The 21,789-nt window shown below is 38.5% G+C and overlaps 1 pseudogene across 1 annotated transcript; it reads left to right on the plus strand.

Moving 5' to 3' along the window:
• Nucleotides 1-11,213: 11,213 nt before the first annotated feature.
• Nucleotides 11,214-20,893, plus strand: LOC308242162 (neurofilament light polypeptide-like; annotated as a pseudogene). Its single transcript has 2 exons — nt 11,214-11,294; nt 19,841-20,893. The product of its transcript is annotated as a neurofilament light polypeptide-like (transcript).
• The last annotated feature ends 896 nt before the right edge of the window (nt 20,894-21,789 follow it).

Genomic DNA, 21,789 nt, shown 5'->3' on the forward strand with positions numbered 1-21,789 from the left:
CATTCATACTGTCATTAAGCACTTGTCCATTGTTAATTCCTTTAGAACCTCAGACAAATCCATAAGTAAAGCAAAATGTACTTAAGTATGATGATAATGTGTGCCACCTGTGGCACAACGATATTTCTTGGGCTCCTTGAAAGCAAGGTCAATTATAATTATTGCACTGCTTTTACTATCAGGCTTGTTTCTTGGCTGATGTTAAAGGGTGTATGAATTCCTTGCTGTAAGACTGCACAGAACATAGATAATATAAACAAATATAAATTACCATGAAAATCAACACCTTTTACTACACATCATTCCGCAATTCTAAATATCCACAATTCTCAGCATGTGGAACCTGTGACCTCATTAGGCGTGAGGAAATTTTGCATTCTTATTTTAGGCTCAGCGATAAATGCTGCCCACACACTTCTATGGTTCATCTTAGATTATTTTCCTCTTCTGAATTTACACAAGGGCAAAGAGAGTTTTGCAAGAACTGTGGTGGAGCAACTGAAAAACTCCGAAAGGACTTGGTGCGACTGAGAAAATGTTTCTCGACTGCGACAAAAATCTAAAAGAACGCAACAGAAAAGGTATACCTGTTACATCCCGGGACTTCACCTCACCTCACTGCCAAAGAGCTAGCTATACAGAAATACAGACACTCCGCGTAAAAATATATTAATACCTGGCAATTAATTTTCAAGACAAAATACAGGCATACTCTGAAGAACTTCTTCCCAATAAACACTTCCCTGGTAGGAGACCTTTTAGCACTAATACCCAGTGTTCCAGAGCATTCCTATATCTTAACAAAATGTTATGCCGCTCATGTTCCTTTAAGAACAGTTTTACATCCCCAAAATTCAATCCAATATTTACCACAAAATAATTGTGGTAAACCTTAAGTTATATTCCAAACACCATTGGTCATAAGACACAATTATATCTAGACATTTGAAAAAGTCATTAATGTCAAAAATAAAAAATGTGTCTCTTGGATATTGGTGCATGTGAGGGCAAAATAGTTTCATAACCCGTAAGAATAATTTTCAGTCATTGTGTGCTCATGCTGAATATATTTCTGCAGGGACTTTCTTACATAACTAGTGCTTTTGCTGGTGGATCCCTAAAATGCTGAGAAGGAACTAAAAAAATTGTGGACAAGGAAAGAAAGTAAGAAGGCCGGAAAAATTTAGCAAACCATATTAATTGGTCATCAGAAAGCAATATTTTAAGAATTCTGTATTTTAAAATAATAGTTTGCTACTTACATATAAAGCATGTTTCAGTTACATTTTAGAATGTTTATTGGAGGTCTAGTTGATGTTTAAATGCAGTATAATTTTTCCTCACTTGAAATAAGAGCTTTCACCCTGAGTATCTGATTTTCAGGAATAGATTACTGTCAAAAATCTAGAAATGCCTGTTACATAAATATAGAGATTATCACAAAGTAATATATAATTTATGTAGTGTGTCTATCAAAACACTATTTATTAAAAATTTCAAAGTTTATTTAAAGGGAAATTTAAGTCATTTAAAATGATCACATATGTTTTATAATGTAATGAGATAATAAAATGATTGTAAACAATCTGATAAAAGTATATTCTAACTTATACTATGATTAAAGAACATTAACTTAGAATTTGAATTACAACTAACTTCTTATCTATAATCTAGTCCTCTAAATTTAAAAACTATACTCATACCTTGTGGTAAAACTTCAGGATTCACCATATCTATTTACATCTTACTTGCTATATTAGAAAAAGTCTATGTGACACTTCACTCAGTAGTTGCAGTGATACCATATTTAGCCAATAGCTGCATCATGTCAAATGAACAGTAAAATATTAGATTGCAAAAAATACTAAATCTCAACACCCCAGCTGCTCTACTTACTAGAAATAAGATTAGGCAAGTTGAATTATTTCTTAATTTAATATGGTTGAGATAATAATAATGCCTACTTCATAGAGTTGTTTGGGTTAAATGTAGAAAAGAGTTCATGTAATAAAGGTCATTCATTGGTACAAATTGCTTCCTGTCCAACTGAATAATGTATTTTAGCCCTGATATTTTTAACATAACTTTCCTTGCATGTACAATGTAAGTAATAATGCAACCTACCTTACAGAGCTGAGAGAATTAAATATACAAATTGACATTAAGTTTTTAGTGCAAAACCTGGAATGGAGTAAATCCTTAATAAGTGTGAGGTTTTTATGTCATTGTGAAAACCCAGTGTACTAGGGTTTTTATTCTTATGAGAGCAAAAAAAAGACCTTTCGGCAGCCATTTGTACTCAGAAATAACCAACAAATGGCTTTTGCTATGTGTAAATAAGTCATGCCCAGGATCAGAGCCTGACACAGAAATGTCACAGTGAATCTTCACTGAATAACACATCACCTTCATCCACAGGGACAGGCAAATGCTGAAAAACATAGACAAGACTACTTAAAGCCAACCAACAAACAAACAACACAAAAGTGGTATGTGGTCATAATAGTAAATGTTTAAGATCACAGCTATCATTCTTTTTGAACCTCTCCATCCAATTTACTGGTTAAATGCATTTGCCTTCGAACACTAATGCTCTGCTCTTGCCACAAGACAATTAGACTTCTCTTTTCCCTAAATGCTTCATTTTGATCAGAGATTTGACTATATCCCCAGGCTACGTTTTCAAAGAGGGCAACAGTTGTACCGTTGATAAAGACATTCATTGTAAAACTCCTTTTTTCTATGAATACCCAGTGACAGTCATCTTGATGAGATGCGGTAACAGATGTGAGTTGACACCTACAGAATTAAAACTGAGTTTCTACCTAGTATTATGCCAATTGTAGGCACCAAATAAAATGTCATGGCATGTAAGCTTAGCATCTGATTATAGAAGCTTTTTAGTAAATATAGTGCATAATGTACTTGGAGTTCTAAATATTTATCATTATACAAACTTTAAACTAGTTCAAATGGCTACATGGAAAGTCATTTAGCTACCTCTTCATATCGAACATCCATCTGAAGATCATTATTGATATAGGAAAACATATTGTTATATCTAGAGACTTTTCCATGGAGTCTATTCACAAATATACCAATTCATCAAAACTCCTTGTCAGTCCCAGAAGGAAAGCTTAGATACAAATGTATCTAATTGTCAATTAATGTATCTGGTTCTTTGCACATCAACTAAATTATTTAGAAGAAACTGGATTAGGAGATCCCCATTTCCATGAATTTGTTTCATAAAGACCTTAATAAATGAGGAACTTGCGTTAATGGCCTTTTCAAGTAACCATATATTCTCCTTAATGGTTCCTACCAAAAACATTTTAATGTATACATTGCTCCAACTAAGTACTAAACCATCCCAAGGAAAGAGAAAGAGAGATAAAGAAAGTGACCTGTCAGAGAACATTCTCCATGGAGAATGGGGATTAGCATTGCTTACTAATACTTAATGAATGCAAAATCTAAACATTTTAATAAATATTTTGTCTTCTGTCTTCCATATTTTATCAGGATATCAATGCTATTCTCATTGCTCTATCATTCAGAATACCATTGCACATTTTCAAAATCTCCTTTAATAAATACATACCTTTTGAACAAGCACCATCCATTGATTCCACAAATGTTTATTAAGTATTCAATGCATAGCAGATAAAATTGGATATAATCAAATATAAATCCTATTTTCTGGCTGTTAATTTTTTTCAAGAATGCCAAAACAACTAACAGCATGATACAGAACACTGCTTATCAAGAGGAACAGACAAAATGGGAAACAAATGAAAGAGGTCAGCTGGTGGAAAGAGGTGATCCGAGCAAGATTCCATGTATGGATTTTACTCTCTTTATAGTTTCCTTCTAGACTACAAGCCCATTGAGGGCAAACTCCAAGTCTGGATTGCAATGTTGTGTCATGCTAACCTTTAGCAAGGCTCCATACAGAGTTTTACTCATGGTAAACCTTCTACATATCCTCCCCATAACTGCATTAACTAGAAAGTAACTAGAATTTACATGCAACTACAATAGCTTTGCCAAAAATACAATCTTCTCATATATATTACATACTCTTCAACACAGTTCTATGCATGTAAAAATAAAATTGCTCCATAATTAGAAAAAAAGTATACCTTACTGGATTTTCAAGAATATGAAGACCAAAATTGACATTTGCCTACCTGAACCTATTTTCCAGACTAGTGAAAATTAAATAATATTGTTTGCTATAACCCCTCACACACTATGTGGTTTTTAAAATCATGTACAAGGTTTACTTTAACTTTTGAAGAAAAAATATAAATGAAGTGGAAAATAATCAATCATACTTCATATGAGGTAGTAAATACCAAATGAAATTGGCAAAATGTAAAAATGTATTGTCAACTGTAAAAGTTGAAAACATAAAAGTAAACACTGATATTTGTAAAGAGTTGTATTTGATCTCACCAACATTATAATAGAGCCTTATGGTTTTGAAACTTTGATTTAATAAAGGAAACACATAAATTAAAAAAGGCAAAAATGCAGCAACATATTTACACACACACAAATATCTTACTATGTGATTAAAATACTTTCTAAAGAAAATGGTGAAATAATATATGTAGACATTAAAATAAGATGTAATGTACTTCATAAGAATATTAAACATTAGCAATATCATATAATAAAAATGTATTGGAAACACACACACACACGCACACCACAACTATAGGTCAAACCCACAACTTTGGTGTTGCTCTAACCAAACGAGCTACCCAGCCAGGGCCACACACATAATGTAAATGGAAGGTGGAAGATTTCATATACATACGTGCACGTGTATATGTTTGTGTATGTGCCGAAGTGCAACGACAGAAGATACACGACAGACTCGTAGCTACTTTGCCTGTGAAGTCTACTTTCATATAAAAGACATATGGTGAGCTTCATAAGCTGCCACTAGGAAAACAGCACTGTAAGGCTTGAGCAGTTGCCTTCTCGTTACATGACATGTAAATTACAGTAAAGGTGGGAACAAAAGCATGAGGTGCTTCTCAGTCTTTATGGCTTCTTCAATGTCTGAAGGATTATTATGAACCTTATAATTTGTTATATCCCCATCAGACAATAGAGGACAGCTAATTCCCAATGTCACAACGGAGTAAAAAAAAAAGTTATTATTCTATGTAATCACTGTCAATGATGTTGGCAGTAAAGAGCGGAAAACACAGAATGTCACAGAAAAAAATATGAAATGATCAGGTTGGGTCTACAAATCCTGACTGTGAGTGAGCGCGTTTTAATTATTCCCCTCCAAAACAGATGTCTTTATTGCCTAAGGGACATGGAACAGTTCATGAAAAGGGATGTCACTAGCCGAAGCCTGAAAATGCAGGGTGGCAGAGTCCAGCGCATGCCTTACATACATTACCCTTATTTCTGTGATGAGAATTGAATGTAAGGGCAAGGGCAGAAAGAGTCTGACCAATTAAGAAGATTTTACAATCATTTCAGTAAGTGATGGTGGCTCAGATGAGGCACCAGAGGTGAAAGAGATGAGAATTACTCCAATTCTGAACAAAATTTGAAAGTAGATCTAAGAGAATAAGCTTATTGGAGATGATCTGGGTTGTAGGTACAGCAGGTTAGTATGGGAAGACAAATCAAGTATTGAGTTTTGGACCTGATTTTAAAATATCAAATATGATATCTGATTTGAACCAAGGGGGAGCTATCTAAACTAGATATTTGCATTGATTTGAAGAGAAAAATACACTAAAATTAAGATTTAGGTACACACTTCCTGTTATAAAATACATAAATAGTGGGAATACATGGTGACTATAGTTAATATTGTATTATATATATATTTGATTAATTGTGATGATCATTTTCAATATATACAAAAATTAAATCATATTTTGTCCACCTGAAACAAATATAAGGTTATTATATTAATTATACCTCAAAAAAAAAATTAGGTGGAGGATGATTCAGGAGAGGGAAAAATACTGGCCACATCATGCAACAGAGAACTCCAGTCCGTTTCCAAACCCATTTCCTTCTCTTCCCACAGCACTTTTAGATTGCATTTCCTGGCCTCCCTGGAAGGTTGGTTGACTGAATTCTAGCTGAAGTGCCACTCCTAATCCTAGAGCACATCAATTTATCATGCACGATAGATACCAACAATGTATTTTCATAATAAACCCAGCTCGGTTTGGGTTTGCCATCTGTAACTTCGATGTAGAATGAAGATGGTGTGGTCAAGATGGGCTGGGATTACTGGTGTTGGCAATGAGGCTCTGTGCTTTGACAAAACAAGTTTCACTTTGTATCGGTGATCATGTGAGATGGGAATGGTTTGGAGGCAATGCTCTCATATTTATCTTAGTTAAAGGAACTTAGGATGTGTTGTTGTTTTTTTTTAATTTATTTCAACCAATGCCTATTGAACTTATATCAAGAAAAAACACTTTCTACTAAGTTGTAGGTGGGGAAGCCAACAAGTGTATGATATGGTCCCTGACTGAAATGATGTGGGCTATGGAAAAGAACACCTGAAATACCACGAAAGGTAGACTATTATACATTTAAATGAGATGAAAGAGATGCAATGAAGGTCCAAATGAGGAGAACGTAGCAGAGTTTTTCTTTAAACTTTCCTGGAGATTTTAATTATATTTCACCGAGGAACACCTGTAATAATCTGGACAATAAAGATTTATTAATTATATTTCACCATTTGCCTCCTTTTCTTGCTCTCCATTCCTGCCCTGCCCTTCTCAAGTCCCAAATCAAGGAAAAGGTCTGGCACCTGGATCTTCTGCAGAGGCACGATCCAACCACCAGGAGGTAGGTTTGGACAGGTCTCAAACAGCATCTCTCTACCAAAGTTTGCTCCTTTTTTTCATGATTCACACTACCTTAGGAAGCTTATTTTGTGGGGTTAAGATGTACTTATTGGAAAAAGTAAAATAATTATGTGGCAGCGAGTTGTACACTTCAGTCATTGAAAAAATATCAGATTTTAAAAATAATGTTGATGGCCATCATCTTGTGTATTTCAAAATATTATCAAAAATTGAGTTTTTTTAGCATTAAAATAATAATCCTTACAGTTTTCTAAGTAAAAAGCTTTAACAGCTTCATTTGCCTAAAACTATTATTTACAAAACTAGAGGCCCAGTGTGCGAAATCGCGTGAGACCCAGAGTCCCTCCCGCCACCGCAGCGGGACCCATCAATGCACCTCCTGGTGACTGGTCATTTGGTCATTACAGTGTTACGGTGTTATGGCATTATGGCCACTGGCTTTTTATAATATAGATATAAGGCAAGAATAATGAGATCTACCTTCTTTCTCACCAAGTGCTACACAAAATAATTAAATAAAGCACAACTTTCTCTAAAGAATACATTTAGCCCTCCCATGGGAGTGGAAGCAAGGGGCTAGAAAGTATTCACCCCTTCTTTCTGTTCTCCTGAGAAATGGATACTCCTTCTCTCTGTGGGAATGAGACTGGCTAGAAGTATTTCCTACTAATGTATTTCTTACACAGAAAGCAAAGTAAGCCTGAAAAGAGATTATTTTCATCCCCCAACACAGCTGAAGGAACACAGCTGAAGGAACACAGCTGAGCAATATAATTGAGCTCACTATATTTCCTTGGTTTTGCTTTGCTATCCAATGCATGAGTAAATGATAGCAAGCAATCTTCTAACAAAGATTGTAAATGATAATCATTGTAAATGATTGTAAATTGCCAGCGTAAATGATAACAAGTTACCTTCTAACAGCAACTGTTATCAGCTCAAGTAATCCTTTAAATACCACATTCCCTCTAGACTAGATCAATTTCCAAATCCCCATACTCTTAGCCCTCTGTGAACATCCTTAGGATGATAGCCAAACCCTGCTGAACAGGGCCCTAATTCTGCCAGTCCATTCATGCCATGCCCTCTCACTTGTACAATAAATATTTCTAATTTACTTTTCAGGAAACAATGGACTAAAAGTTCAGGAATGAATGTCACATAATAGTTAAGAACCCAGATTCTCGAGTCACAGCTCCTTACTTCTAATCCCTCTGGTGAGGATCCACAACAACAACAAAAAAGAAATAAAATTAATATCAAGGCTCATTTCCCACAACGCTTTCCCTTACTCTTTAACACTTCTCTATTTTGAAATCATTTATTCTGTTATACCGTTAATGTCCTATCTTTAGTAATATCTTTAGATTCGTTATTTGAGTGACATAATCTCTGAATTCTTACAGACACATTTTCTGCCCTGCATGACAAGGATGTCTTGCCTGTCTATGAGATTTAGGTTGTATTTCTTCTAGTTTCCCAGCCTGCTGTGTTACAGTTGAGAAAATGAATCCCATTGATAGTCACTTCCTTTGACAGTAATATGCTCATTATGTCTGGAAGCACAGCAATAATTAGTGGTTTTGTGTGTTTTTCTGTTTCATTCTTCCAACCCATGAACATGATATTCCTCTGCATTTATTTTTTGTTTTTGTCCCCCAGCAATGTTTTTATTTTTCAGTGTATTGTCATGTACATCTTTTTTTATATTTATTCCTACATATTTCTAAATGTTTGGAATTATTGGAAGTGGAATTTTAAAAAATTTCAACTTTTAAATGTATGCTGATAGTATATAAGAGTACAATGGATTTTATCTATTAATCTTCTACTTTCTGGCCTTGTCATATTATTAATTCAGTGGCTGGAAAGTAAATGCAGTGGATTTTTTATGTAAACTAATATATCATGTGCCATTAGGAAGAATTTTTACTTCCCTCTTGCCTATCTCATACATTTTCTTTTATTTGCCTTATTGTAGTTCTAAGGACATCCAGTACAGTGTTAAATATAAATGGTAATAGCAAGCATCTCTGCCTTGCTCACAATGTCAGGGGAAAAGAGTTCAGTTTTTCAGAATTAAATATGTTAGCTGCAGGCTTTACAAAGATGTCCATCATCAGATTAATGAGGGTCCCTGCTCAGTTTGCTGAGAGTTTTTCATCATAATCAATGTTCAATTCTGCCACCTTTTTCTGCATTTATTAAAAATATCATATGTTTTTACATTTTTATGATACTATGGTAAATTATATTGGTTTATTTTCAACCTGGCATCACTGAGATAATTTCTATTCAAACATGGCATTTATCTTTTTCTCATTGCATTTTATTTGCTAATGTTTTATTAAGGGTTTTGCATCTGCATTCATGAAGTATAATGGTTTTTAATTTTCTGATTTGTAATTTTGTCAGAATTTAGTATTGGGGTTTTGCTGGTCTCATGAAATGATTCATGCAGAGTTTCTCCACTGATTTTTGCAACAGGTTGAATAAATTTGTTATCAATTTTTCCTTGATGTTGGAGAGAACATGTGTGAAACCATATGGGTTGGGAGGTTTTTTTTGTGAGAAGTTTTTTTTAAATATATTTTTATTGGTTTTAGAGAAGAAAGGAGAGGGAGAGAGAGATAGAAACATCAATGATGACAGAGAATTATTGATTGGCTGCCTCCCGCACACCCCACATGGGAGATCGAGCCCATAACCCCGGCATGTGCCCTGACTGGGAATGGAACTGTGACCTCCTGGTTCACACACAGGTCGACACTCAACCACTGAGCCATGCCGGCTGGGCCGTGGAAAGTTTTTTGATAAGAAGTTTAATTTATTTAAAAGATATAAAACTATTTAAGTTTTCTGCTTCTTTTGTTAATTATGGTAATTAATTTTAAAATAAATTAGAAGCCCAATGCACGAAGATTCGTGCTAGAATGGGCTTTCCTTTCCCTGGCTGCCGGCACCGCCTTTCCAGCCTTTCCACTCCGGCCCAGCCCCTTTCTGCTCAGGCCACAGAGCTGCCTCCTTCCGGTCCGGGAGCCGCCTTCCCATGCTGCCCAGAGGCCCTGAGAGACTGGGGTGGGGCAGAACACCTGCATGGTCGCCACATCCCACCCCAGTCACTAGGCGACTGTGTATGCAAATTAACCTCCATCTTTGTTGGGTTAATTTGCATATCACTCCTAATTGGCTGGTGGTGTATCGGAGGTATGGTCAATTTACATGTTTCTCTATTATTAGGTAAGATGTAGCTATTTTGTCCAAGTTCCATATTTGATTGTTTCAACTTCTTCATAATATTTTTATCCCTTTAGTGTTTGTAGGATCTGTAATAATAACCATTCATGCATTCTTAATATTGGTAAATTCTGCTGCATCTCTTATTTTCTTGAATAGTCTAGGTAAGGATATGGCAATTTTGTTGATCTTATACTATAACTAGCTTTGAGGTTTTTTCCTAACTTTGAAATAAAAAAGCTGTGGTACATTTACACAATGGAATACTATAGAGCTGTAGAAAAGAAGCATGGATGGACCTGGAGATTATTATGCTAAGCAAAAAAAAAAAAAAAAAAAAAAGTCAATCCAAGAAAGACAAATATCACATGATCTCACTTATATGTGGAATCTAATGAACAAAATTAACTGATGTAAAAATAGGTCCAGAAACAGGAAAACATAGAATAGACAGACAGATCTTACAGAGAAGGGAGTGGGGGGGTGGGGCAGTGGGGAAGAAATTAACCAAAGAACTTATATGCACATATGCATAACCCATGGACAGGCAATAGTGTGGTGAAGGACTTGGGGTGGGTGGGGCGGGAATGGGTGTGGGGTGGAGAGGGTCAATGGGGGAGGAATTGGGAGACATCTGTAATACCCTCAACAATAAAAATAAAATTTCAAAACTACGCTGTTCATTTCTGCTCTATTTATTTTCATTCTTCTACTTACATTAAGCTTGTTGTTCTTAGTCTACCTTCTACAGGCAGAACATTAGGTCAGTGATTTTAGAACTTTCCTCTTCTGTAACAAAAACATTTAAAGCTCTGTGTTTCTCTTAAAGCACTGCTTTAGCTGCATCCCATTCAATCTTACCTAAATTTGTCTGCATCTATATATACTCACTGACATTAGTAATTCCATTCTTCATATGGATCCCCTAAGACTTCATTTCTCCAATTGCTTTTATCCTCTCTTTCCCCATTAATTCTTAACTCTGAATCCACAACAGGAAACACAAAACTCTAAAGGTTCTGCCTCCATCAATCTAAAATCAAATCACTATCTTTCCCTTCCCAGACAATATGATTGAAAGAATAATGTATCGTCACTGACTTCATGAAGACAAGAAAGAGCAGAGCAGAAGAGGAGTACAAAGTAAAGAATGCTCACTTCATTTCAGAGGCAAAGGGTATTCAAGTAAGTATAAGACTTGCATTTTAGGAAAATGACTGGACAGAATGTGAAAGATTGGATGGGAAATGGCTGCAGGTAGGACCCAATTATAAGTATACAGGGAAGTAGTTCAGGAATGAGACTTAAAACAGAGTATTAGCATTGAGGATGGAAAAAAAGAATAAAGACCAGAGAGAGATTAGGGAGAAAGCAATGACAGTCAAGAATTCTCTCAGGCCCTAGCTGGTTTGGCTCACTGGATAAAGCTTCGGCCTATGGAATGAAGGATCTTGGGTTCAATTCCAGTCAAGGGCACATGCTCAGGTTATTGGCTCAATCCCCAGTAGGGGACGTGCAGGAGGCAGCCGATCAATGATTTTCTCTCATCATTGATATTTCTATCTCTCTCTTCCCTCTCCCTTCCTCTCTGAAATCAATAAAAATATATTTTAAAAAATAATTCTCTCAGATTTTTGTTTAATAAAAATATCTTCTTCATAGGATTAATGGAAAGATTTTAAAAAGTAACCTTTTAAAGCATCTTGTAGATCAATAACTATTACTATTAGTACTACTTAATTGGGCATATATAGTGTCTAATACTTAAAGTATATTAATCTTTGAATTAGAAAGCTTTTACCAACAGTGATGAAAATATGGATTAAAAAAAAAAACTGTGTGAGACTTTGACCCTCTCTATTATCTCAATACCTATAGTTTTCCTCTCAAGTCTGGTCCAGCTTAGAGTGAAATTGCTTTGTTTTTGGAAACTCCCATTTTCCCTCTTAATACAATGTCCAAAAACAAACATTGGATTTGGAAGCAAAAAAAAAAGGGAGTCTAAATTTTTGCTACATCCCTGGCTACCTGTTTGATGAGAAGAAATGCATCTAACCTATTTGAAAGTTAATTCTTAAATTCCAAAAAGGGAAAAGAATGCCTACGTCCCTGAGTTTTGAAAGAGTTAATGAGACCAGGGTGAATAGTCTGGGTGGATGGATGTCCTTTTCCACTGTGTGGGTTCTTCTGCTAATAGAAGATGCTTGGAATAAAGTATTTGTGTTTCTATCAAATATTCCTAAACAAATTTATAAGTTTAAAAATATGGGCTTAATTCTAGCTGAATTTTACTAAGGTGATAGTACATTCACATGTGTGTAATCTGTTATTAATCTAAAAGTGTGCATCTAAATTCTATGTTTATATTGGCTTAACTATTCCCATAGTAAAAAAAAAAAAAGCATTTTAATTTTTTAAATTGTATTTATTTATTTATTTTTAATCCTCACCTAAGAATATTGTTTCCTTTGATTTTTAGACAGAGTGGAAGGGAGGGAGGAGGGGGAAAGGGAGAGAGAAAGAGGAAAAGAGACAGACAGACATTGATTGCCTCCTGCTTGGGTAGAGGGAGGGTGAGAGGAAAAGGAAGAGAGAGAGAGAGAGAGAGAGAGAGAGAGAGAGAGAGAGAGAGAGAGAATGAATGAGAGAGATTGGTTATATCCTGCTTGCACCCTGACTGGGGCCAAAGATCGAACCCATGACCCTTTGGTCCAAGGGCCGATGCTCTAACCATTGGGAAAAACTGGCCAGGACAGCATTTTAACTTTCTGGTTGCTTCATTTGCCTTTAACAAGACCTCTTTCTTGAAGTCCAAAAAAAATCCAAAACTGCAATGCAGCAGATCAATTTTCTCATTTTCATTTTTTTCTTCTCTGAGGATACTCAAGAGAGGGTTATTCTTTTATTCAGTTTAAATATCCTGGACCAATAGAAAATAAAATAAAAATTTACCTGGGTCAAATACACCACTTGCCTGCTCTCAAGTTCATCTGCCCCAGCCAGCTCTGAGCACTCACACAACTGCATGAGCAATTGCTGAAGTTTATTTCCATTAGCTAGGGACTTCTCAGCTCAGGAGGCCATACTTTCATCTGCAGACTTGATCATCCCATTAAGTGCTCTTTCTTCCAGAGCTTTTATATTAAAAGACAGTTAAATAAGTCTGCAGAGTCCCAGCATTGATCCCTGGAGAATACTACTCTTAATAACCAGCAAGTCAAAGACAAAATTCTTCCCTAAACTGCTTTCTTATTTTTAAAAGCTAGTTGTAGCTTAATGGCCAAATACTTCTGCCAATTTCATGATAACTGCATTTATAATAGGTATTCATCTTGAACCTGCACCCCTTAGCCAAAAGAGATGGGTGTCCAGCTGAAAACAAAAGACAAATCTTCCGAAGCCAGAAACCACACTCCAGTGGAGAAATTGCCAAAATGAGAGAAATATATACTGTATCTGTGATTAAAAAACTCCTCTATTTGTGGAAAGCTTCCTGAGTTTGTTTCTTCATCTATAAAATACAATTTATAACACCCACTTCAAGGTAATTGTAAGAATACATATATATCTGTGTGCTTAGTACATGGTAGGCTCTATGTTTTAAATAAATAAGTGAAATAATGGGGTGCCAATGGCATGGATGAAGAACCACTGCTCCTGCCTACTACATTAGAAAAACAAGTATGTTTTTCTTGCTCATTAATCTATGTAACAACATAGATGGGATCACTTCTCTTGAATATGTGCTTACAGACAAGACAATAGATGGACAGAAATAGCCTGAAAAAGAAATACAAGTTAACATATTTCTTAGCAGAATCTATTGCTGCTAAGGTGCCAACCCAGAATTTTCTGAGCAGTAGTTGAATGATTCCAGTGTTGATGTTCACTTTGAAATGAATTTGTAACTATGGAAACAATGTAACCTTTGGAAAAGAAAGGGTTTACTGGTGCCCACAAGTGCAAAGCAAATTGAAAATGCACTTAACATCTCTAAACACCTTATATGTGTAAAAAATCATGTGGAGATATATTGGAATTTTGCATCATGCAAATAATAATATATTTACTAAAGCTATTGAGAAACTGGTAAACAGAAAACTGAAGAGTTCAATTCAAATGTCACCTCCACATTGAAACCCTGCCCAGTATCTTCAATCAAAATTAGTTGTTCTATTCTTAGCACTTAGAGAATAGTTCAAACATGGCATTTGTTCTTACAGCTATTTATATTAAAAAATGCTTCTCTCAATAGATATTTATAAGGCAAAGGCTCTAACTCAAGCATGTCAAATTCATGGCCCATGGGCCGCATGCGGCCCACACCGAATACTTTTGTGGCTTAGCTAATATAACTGTATGTAAGAAACGTTTTAATAAAAATTTTGTAACTTAAGTTTTACAACATCCTGTTATACATAATTATTAATATCTAACTACAACGTTCACTAATGACTGATTACTGTAATTGTGTTGTATTCATTTACCTGACATGACTTACGCGCAAGCGCACTATTTCCCTCCACTAATAATAGCAGCGAATATTTTAGCCGCCTATTGCCATGTCATTAGTCTTCTACGGACTTGTTTGGTGTGCGCAACAGGAAATATTTTTCTTTTGGTTTATTTGCATTACGCTTATTAATTTATGCAGTTATTCAGTGTCTGGTAGGTTAATGTTCAGGAAAAATATTAATTTTTGTTAAAATGTTCTATTATTTGATGTTAATGATTACTCATTTATTTCAGCCCTTTGTATTCAGCATATCTCTATTGAAATAAACCTACGTTTCTATGAAAATTGAAGCTTTTGTTTTTTTGCAGCCCACATAAACTTAAACTTTGTTTATTTGGCCCATGTTAGCCTTTGAATTTGCCATGCATGCTCTAACTAATTTACATTTTTTTCTCTATTTTATGAGGCTTCTAATGGAAGCCTTAGGTCAAATTATGTATTTAATATATATTACTTGAATTTTAGTAAATACACAAACTTTTCTTACTATTATTATTATGTTAATTATTAAGCTATTGTTTTATTCGATGTATTGATCTTAAATTGTCTTTAGCTCATTTTATTCTCATTTTGTTTTTCTTTTTTTAAAACATCAGATTTACTAAGGTATAATTTAGCATTTAGCAAAAATTACTCTTTTTGATGTGTTTTATGAGTGTTAAAAAGTATATACAGAGAAACCAAGATGGCGGCATAGGTAAGCACCTAAACTGCTGCCTCGCACAACAATTTCAAAACTACAACTAAAAGACAGAACGGACACCATCCAGAACCACAGGAAAGCTGGCTGAGTGAAAATTCTACAACTAGAAGGAAAGAGAAAAGCTCACAGAGAATTGGAGGTACGGCAAAGGGTCTTTGTGTGCGCAGAGAGGAAGGGCGGCTGAGAGCCTGGCTGACTTTCTCTGGCGGAAGGGGGAAGGAAGCCCCCGACCGCACTGAACCTCAGTTCTGACTGCACTGAACCCCAGTTCCGGGCGAGCCTCTGGGGACCCACGCTCTTACGGGGGGAGTCTGGACTCTTGGACGGAGACTTAGGAGCCGGGGAAGGCAGAGATCTGAAGACGCGCACGTGCCAGTGCGCACAAAGGAAGCGGAGGTTGCCACAGGCTTTCCCTAGTGGAAGGGAGTCAGAGGCTCCTGACTGCACTGAGCCCCAGTTCTGACTGCACTGAACCCCAGTTCCAGGCGACCCATGCTCTTGTGGGAGGAGTCGGGACTCTCGGGCGGAGACTCGGGAGCTGGGGAAGGGAGAGGTCTACGAGTGAGCGCAAGGGCAAGGCTGACTGGAAGCCAAGACTGTCTGCTCCACCCTGAGACTCCACCCCATCCAAGCTGAGCACAGAGGCTATTGCAATTTGGCAAGTCTAATCCTATAAGGCTGTCTCCAGCACTGAACTTCTCCCAGCATAGACACAGCTGATCCTTACAGCCAACTGGCCTGGAGGTCAATTCCTCCCAGTGATACCAACAACAATCAAGACTTCATTACAACAAGGCTGTACACACAGTCCACAAAGGGGTGCACCAAGAGTGTCCACCTCAGGTTAACTGGGGAGGCCGACCCACTGGGCCATATAGAAAACATAGCACACAAATTTACCCTACCAATTCAGGGAAGCAGTGAAAATGCGGCATCAAAGAAACAGATCACAAACAAAAGAAATGGAGGAAAACAAACGACTGGATATAGAATTCAAAACCACGGTTATAAGGCTTTTCAGGAATATCCTAGAAAAGGCCGATAAATATAACGAGACCCTCGAAGATATGAAAAAGGACCAACTAGAAATTAAACATACACTGACTGAAATAAAAAAATATTATACAGAGACCCAAAAACAGACTAGAGGAACACAAGAATCAAGTCAAAGAATTGAAATACAAAGAAGCAAAAAACACTCAACCGAAAAAGCAAAAAGCAAAAAAAAAAAAATCCAAAAAGTTGAAGATAGTGTAAGAAGACTCTGGGACAACTTCAAGCGTACCAACATCAGAATTATGGGGGTGCCAGAAGAAGAGAGAGAGCAAGATACTGAAAACCTATTTGAAGAAATAATGACAGAAAACTTCCCCCACCTGGTGAAAGAAATAGACTTACAAGTCCAGGAAGCCCACAGAACCCCAAACAAAAGGAATCCAAAGAGGACCACACCAAGACACATCATAATTAAAATGCCAAGAGCAAAAGACAAAGAGAGAATATTAAAAGCAGCAAGAGAAAAACAGTTAATTACCTACAAGGGAGCACCCATATGACTGTCAGCTGATTTCTCAACAGAAACTATGCAGGCCAGACGGGAGTGGCAAGAAATTTTCAATGTGATGAATAGCAAGAACCTACAACCAAGATTACTCTACCCAGCAAAGCTATCATTCAGAATTGAAGGGCAGATAAAGAGCTTCACAGATAAGAAAAAGCTAAAGGAGTTCATCACCACCAAACCAGTATTATATGAAATGCTGAAAGGTATTCTTAAAGAAGAGGAAGAAGAAAAAAGTAAAGAGAAAAATTATGAACAACAAATACATATCTATCAACAAGTGAACCTAAAAATCAAGTGAATTAAAAACCTGAGGAACAGAATAATCTGGTGAATATAATAGAATCAGGGGCATAGAAAGGGAGTGGACTGATAATTCTCAGGGGGAAAGGGGTATGGGAGGTTCAGGAAGAGACTGGACAAAAATCATACACCTATGGATGAGGACAATGTGGGGGGGAGGTAAGGGCAGAAGGTGGGGTGGGAACCGGGTGGAGGGGAGCTATGGGGGGAAAAAGGAGAAACAATTGCAATAATCTGAATAAAGATTTATTAAAAAAAAAAGTATATACAGTCATAATCACCACCACACTCAAGATAAAGAATAATGCACTATACACACAAAATTTCCCTTGTACCACTTTGGAATCAACGTCCTCAACCAAACCCAAGCACCTTAAAACACCTATTTCTACCTCGAGTTTTGCATTTCAAGATTGTCATACAAACAAAATAATACAGTATGCAGTCTTTCTTGCCAGGTTTCCTTTCCTTGGTATAATATTTTTAATATCTTTTTATGTTCTTGAATGTATCAGTAGCTCACAACTTTGACTGCTCAATCATATTCCATCATATGGATGCACCAGAGGTTTTTCTGTTCACCAGTCAATAGACTTTTGATTATTTCTGGTTTTCAACCATTACAAATTATGCTGCAGTGAAATTTTAAGTACAAGTTTTTGTATAGTCAGATTGTTTTTATTTCCATTACGTGCATACCTATAAATGGGATTGTTGAGCCATAAAATGTACATTTAACATTATAAGAAAACTAGCGGCCTGGTGCACAAAATTCGTGCATGGGGAGTTGTCTCTCAGCCCAGCCTGCACCCTCTCCAATTTGGGACCCCTCGGAGGATGTCCCACTGCCGATTAGGCCCGATTCCCCTGGAGATCAGGCCTAAACAGGCAGTCAGACATCCCTTTCGCAATCCGGGACTGCTGGCTCCTAACCACTCACCTGCCTGCCAGCCTGATTGCCCCTAACCACTCTGCCTGCCAGCCTGATCACCCCCAACTGTGCTGCCCTTCCAGCCTGATCACCCCTAACTGCCCCTCCCCCACCAGTCTGATCACCCCCAACTGCACCCCATGCCAGCCTTCTCACCCCCAACTTCCCCCCCTTGCTGGCCTTATCACCCCCAACTGCCCCCCTTCTGGCCTGCTTGCCCCAAACTGCCCTCCCCTGCTGGCCTGATTATCCCCAACTGCCCCCTACTAGACTTATCACCCCCAACTGCCCCCCCTGCCAGCCTACTCGTCCCCAACTGCCCCCCTGCTATCCTGCCCACCCCAAACTGTCCCCACGCCCGCCTTCTCACCCACAACTGTCCTCCCCTCCTGGCCTGATTGCCCCTAACTGCCTCTACCTCAGACCCGCCACCATGGCTTTGTCCAGAAGGACACCTGGAAGGTCTCCCAGAAGGTCTCCTGGTCTAATTAGCATATTACCCTTTTATTAGTATAGATGACAAACTGGTTGTACAATTTGTTTTTCCTACCAGCAATGTACAGTCGCCCTTCTTAACCACAGGCTCCATATCATGAATTCAACCAACCTCAGATCAAAAATATTTTTTTAAAAAGTTACACTGTTGCAGAATGTACTATGTAATCAGGCCTATTATGGTTGCATCTGTACTGAACATGTACAGACTTTTTTCATGTCATTAGTCCCTAAACAAGGCAGTATAACAACTATTTATATAGCATTTACATGTATTAGATATTATAAACAACCTAGAGATGATTTAAAGGATTGTGTAAGTTATATGCAAAAACTATGCCATTTCATTTAAGGGACTTAAGCATCCCTGGATTTTATTGGGGGTGGGGAGTCCTCAACGAATCCCCTGAGGATACAGAAGGAGGATTGTATATGAATCCCAGTCACTCTATTTCCTCATAAAAACTCGGATTTGTCATTTTTTAAAAATATTTACTGTCTTAATAGATGAATGTTGTATTAGTTTGCTAGGGCTGCCATCTACACTAATAAAAGAGAAAAATGTTAATTGACCATACCCCCTGCTATGCCCACAGCCAATCAGGAGTGATATGCAAATTAAGCCAACAAAGATGGCGGGTAAATTTGCATATGCAGGAGGGGCAGGCGCCTGACACCACCCACGGGGTCCAGGCAGTGATAGGTAACCAGGCAGGCCTGGCGGCAGCGTGTGATACCACCCGCAGGGTCCAGGCCACGATTGGTAACTGGGCAGACCGGGCAGGCAGTGCCTGACGCTGCCCACAGGGGTCCAGGCAACCATCGGGGTCCAGGCAGTCCGGGCGGGCAGCGCCTGACACTGCCTGCAGGGTCCAGGCTGCCATCAGTATCCAGGCAGACCAGGCGGGCAGTGCCTAACACCGCCTACGGGGTCCAGGCAGCAATCGGGGTCCAGACAGGCAGTGCCTGACGCCCCCCACAGGGTCCAGGTAGCTATCGGGGACCGGGCAGGGGCGGATGGCCAGTGTCTCTGGGATCACTGTCTGCCCCTGGGCTGACTGTGGACACCGGTGGAGCAGGCCGGGGTTGAACATTTTAATGAAAATGGGATGCCTGTGCCCCGGCCCACCGAGCCCCGGCCCTGGCGAGGAGAGGGCAGTGGGCAGGTAGCAGGCACCAGGGCTTGGAAGGGTCTGGGAGCAACCTGTGGGCATGCTACCAGGGAGAGGTGCTGAACCATGAGGACACAGAGGGCTGGCTGATGGAGGCGCGCAAAGGTGCAGACGAGGTGGCTCTCACTGGAGCTGAGCTTGAAAAGCGCATCAACAGCCTGATGGACTAAATCGCCTTTCTGAAGAAGGTGCATGAAGAGGAGATCGCCGAGCTGCAGGCACAGATCCAGTACACTCAGATCTCCGTGGAGATGGACATGTTCTCCAAGTCCGACCTCTCTGCCACGCTCAAGGACATCCGCTCCCAGTACGAGAAGCTGGCTGCCGAGAACATGCAGAATGCAGAAGGATAGTACAAGAGCTGCTTCACCGTGCTGACCGAGAGCACTGCCAAGAACACCTATGGGGTGCGCGCCACCAAGGACAAGGTGTCTGAAAGCCGCTGCCTGCTCAAGGCCAAGACCCTAGAGATCGAAGCATGCTGGGGCATGAACGAAGCTCTGGGAAAGCAGCTGCGAGAGCTGGAGGATAAGCAGAACTCCAACGTTAGTGCTATGCAGGACACGGTCAACAAATTAGAAAATGAGTTGAGAACTATAAAGAGTGAAATGGCATGATTATTTAAAAGAATACCAGGACCTCCTCAATGTGAAGATGGCTTTGGACATTGACATTGCAGCTTACAAGAAACTCTTGGAAGGTGAGGAGACCCAGCTCAGTTTCACCAGCGTGGGAAGCATAGTCAGCGGCTATTCCCAGAGTTCCCAGATCTTTGGTCAGTCTGCCTACGGTGGTTACAGACTAGCTCCTACTTGATGTCTGCTCGCTCCTTCCCTTATTAATACACCAGCCACATCCAGGAGGAGTAGATCGAGGTGGAGGAGACCAATGAGGCTGCAAAAGCCGAGGAAGCTAAGGATGAACCCCCCTCTGAAAAAGAATCTGAAGAGGAGGAGAAGGAGAAGGAAGTGGCTGATGAAGAGGAAGGAGAGGAAGAGGAAGAAGGTGACAAGAAAGAATTTGAGGATGCAAAGGAAGAAGAAGAAGGAGGTGAAGGTGAAGGAGAAGATGCCCAAGAAGCTGAGGATGAGAATAAAGATTGAGCCCCCCTTTCCTTAATTATTTCAGGAATAATCCTCCTGAAACCAGGTCAGCCCTGTCACCAACCAAGCAGCTGAGTTCCCGATACTATATGAATTAAGAAGTCAATATATATAACATTCTGAGGTGACTCAGGTTGGACATTAAATGTTGTGCTATGACTTTTCTCCTTATGCAGAGTATCTGTTTGCTTGCAGAGTGGCTTCCTGGCTTGCTGCCAGCCTGTGCATGGCCCATGCTTATGAGTTCAGGATCTATGAAATGTGAATAATTCAGATGTTTATAATAAAAACACATGAATACATGAATTCACTGATGTTAATGTTAAACTTCATGGAAAAAATAGTCCTTTGAATCTTTGGTGGTTAGAAATTAAAGACCTCAAATCATGTGCAATAAACAGTAAATAAAGTTACACTGAATGACAAAATATATATATATATATATATATATATATATATATATATATATATATATATATATATATGTTAGGGGCCAGGAAACGTTCAAAAAACTGGGGAACTATTCCCAAATCAGGAAGGGAAGTCACAGGGTGTATATTATTGCTATGAATACAGTATTTCCTACTACATACAACATATACAATGTAATGTATTAGATGCCTTCCTATCGCATGAAGTATGTATTCTCATAGAGTAATACTGGTACATATGTTATAGTTATGGCAGTATGTCATATCCTATCTATATCAATAAAAGGGTAATATGCTAATTAGACCATGAGACCTTCCAGACGTCCTTCTGGACAAAGCCATGGTGGCGGGGCCGAGGCAGAGAAGGTTACCGGTGATCAGGCCAGGATGGGAGGGCAGTTGGGGGTTATCAGGCTGGTGGGGGGGCAGTTGGGGGTGAGCAGGCCAGCAGGTAGAATGGTTAGG

The sequence above is a fragment of the Plecotus auritus genome (assembly GCF_963455305.1).
Source record: "Plecotus auritus genome assembly, chromosome: 1".
Lineage (NCBI taxonomy): Eukaryota > Metazoa > Chordata > Mammalia > Chiroptera > Vespertilionidae > Plecotus > Plecotus auritus.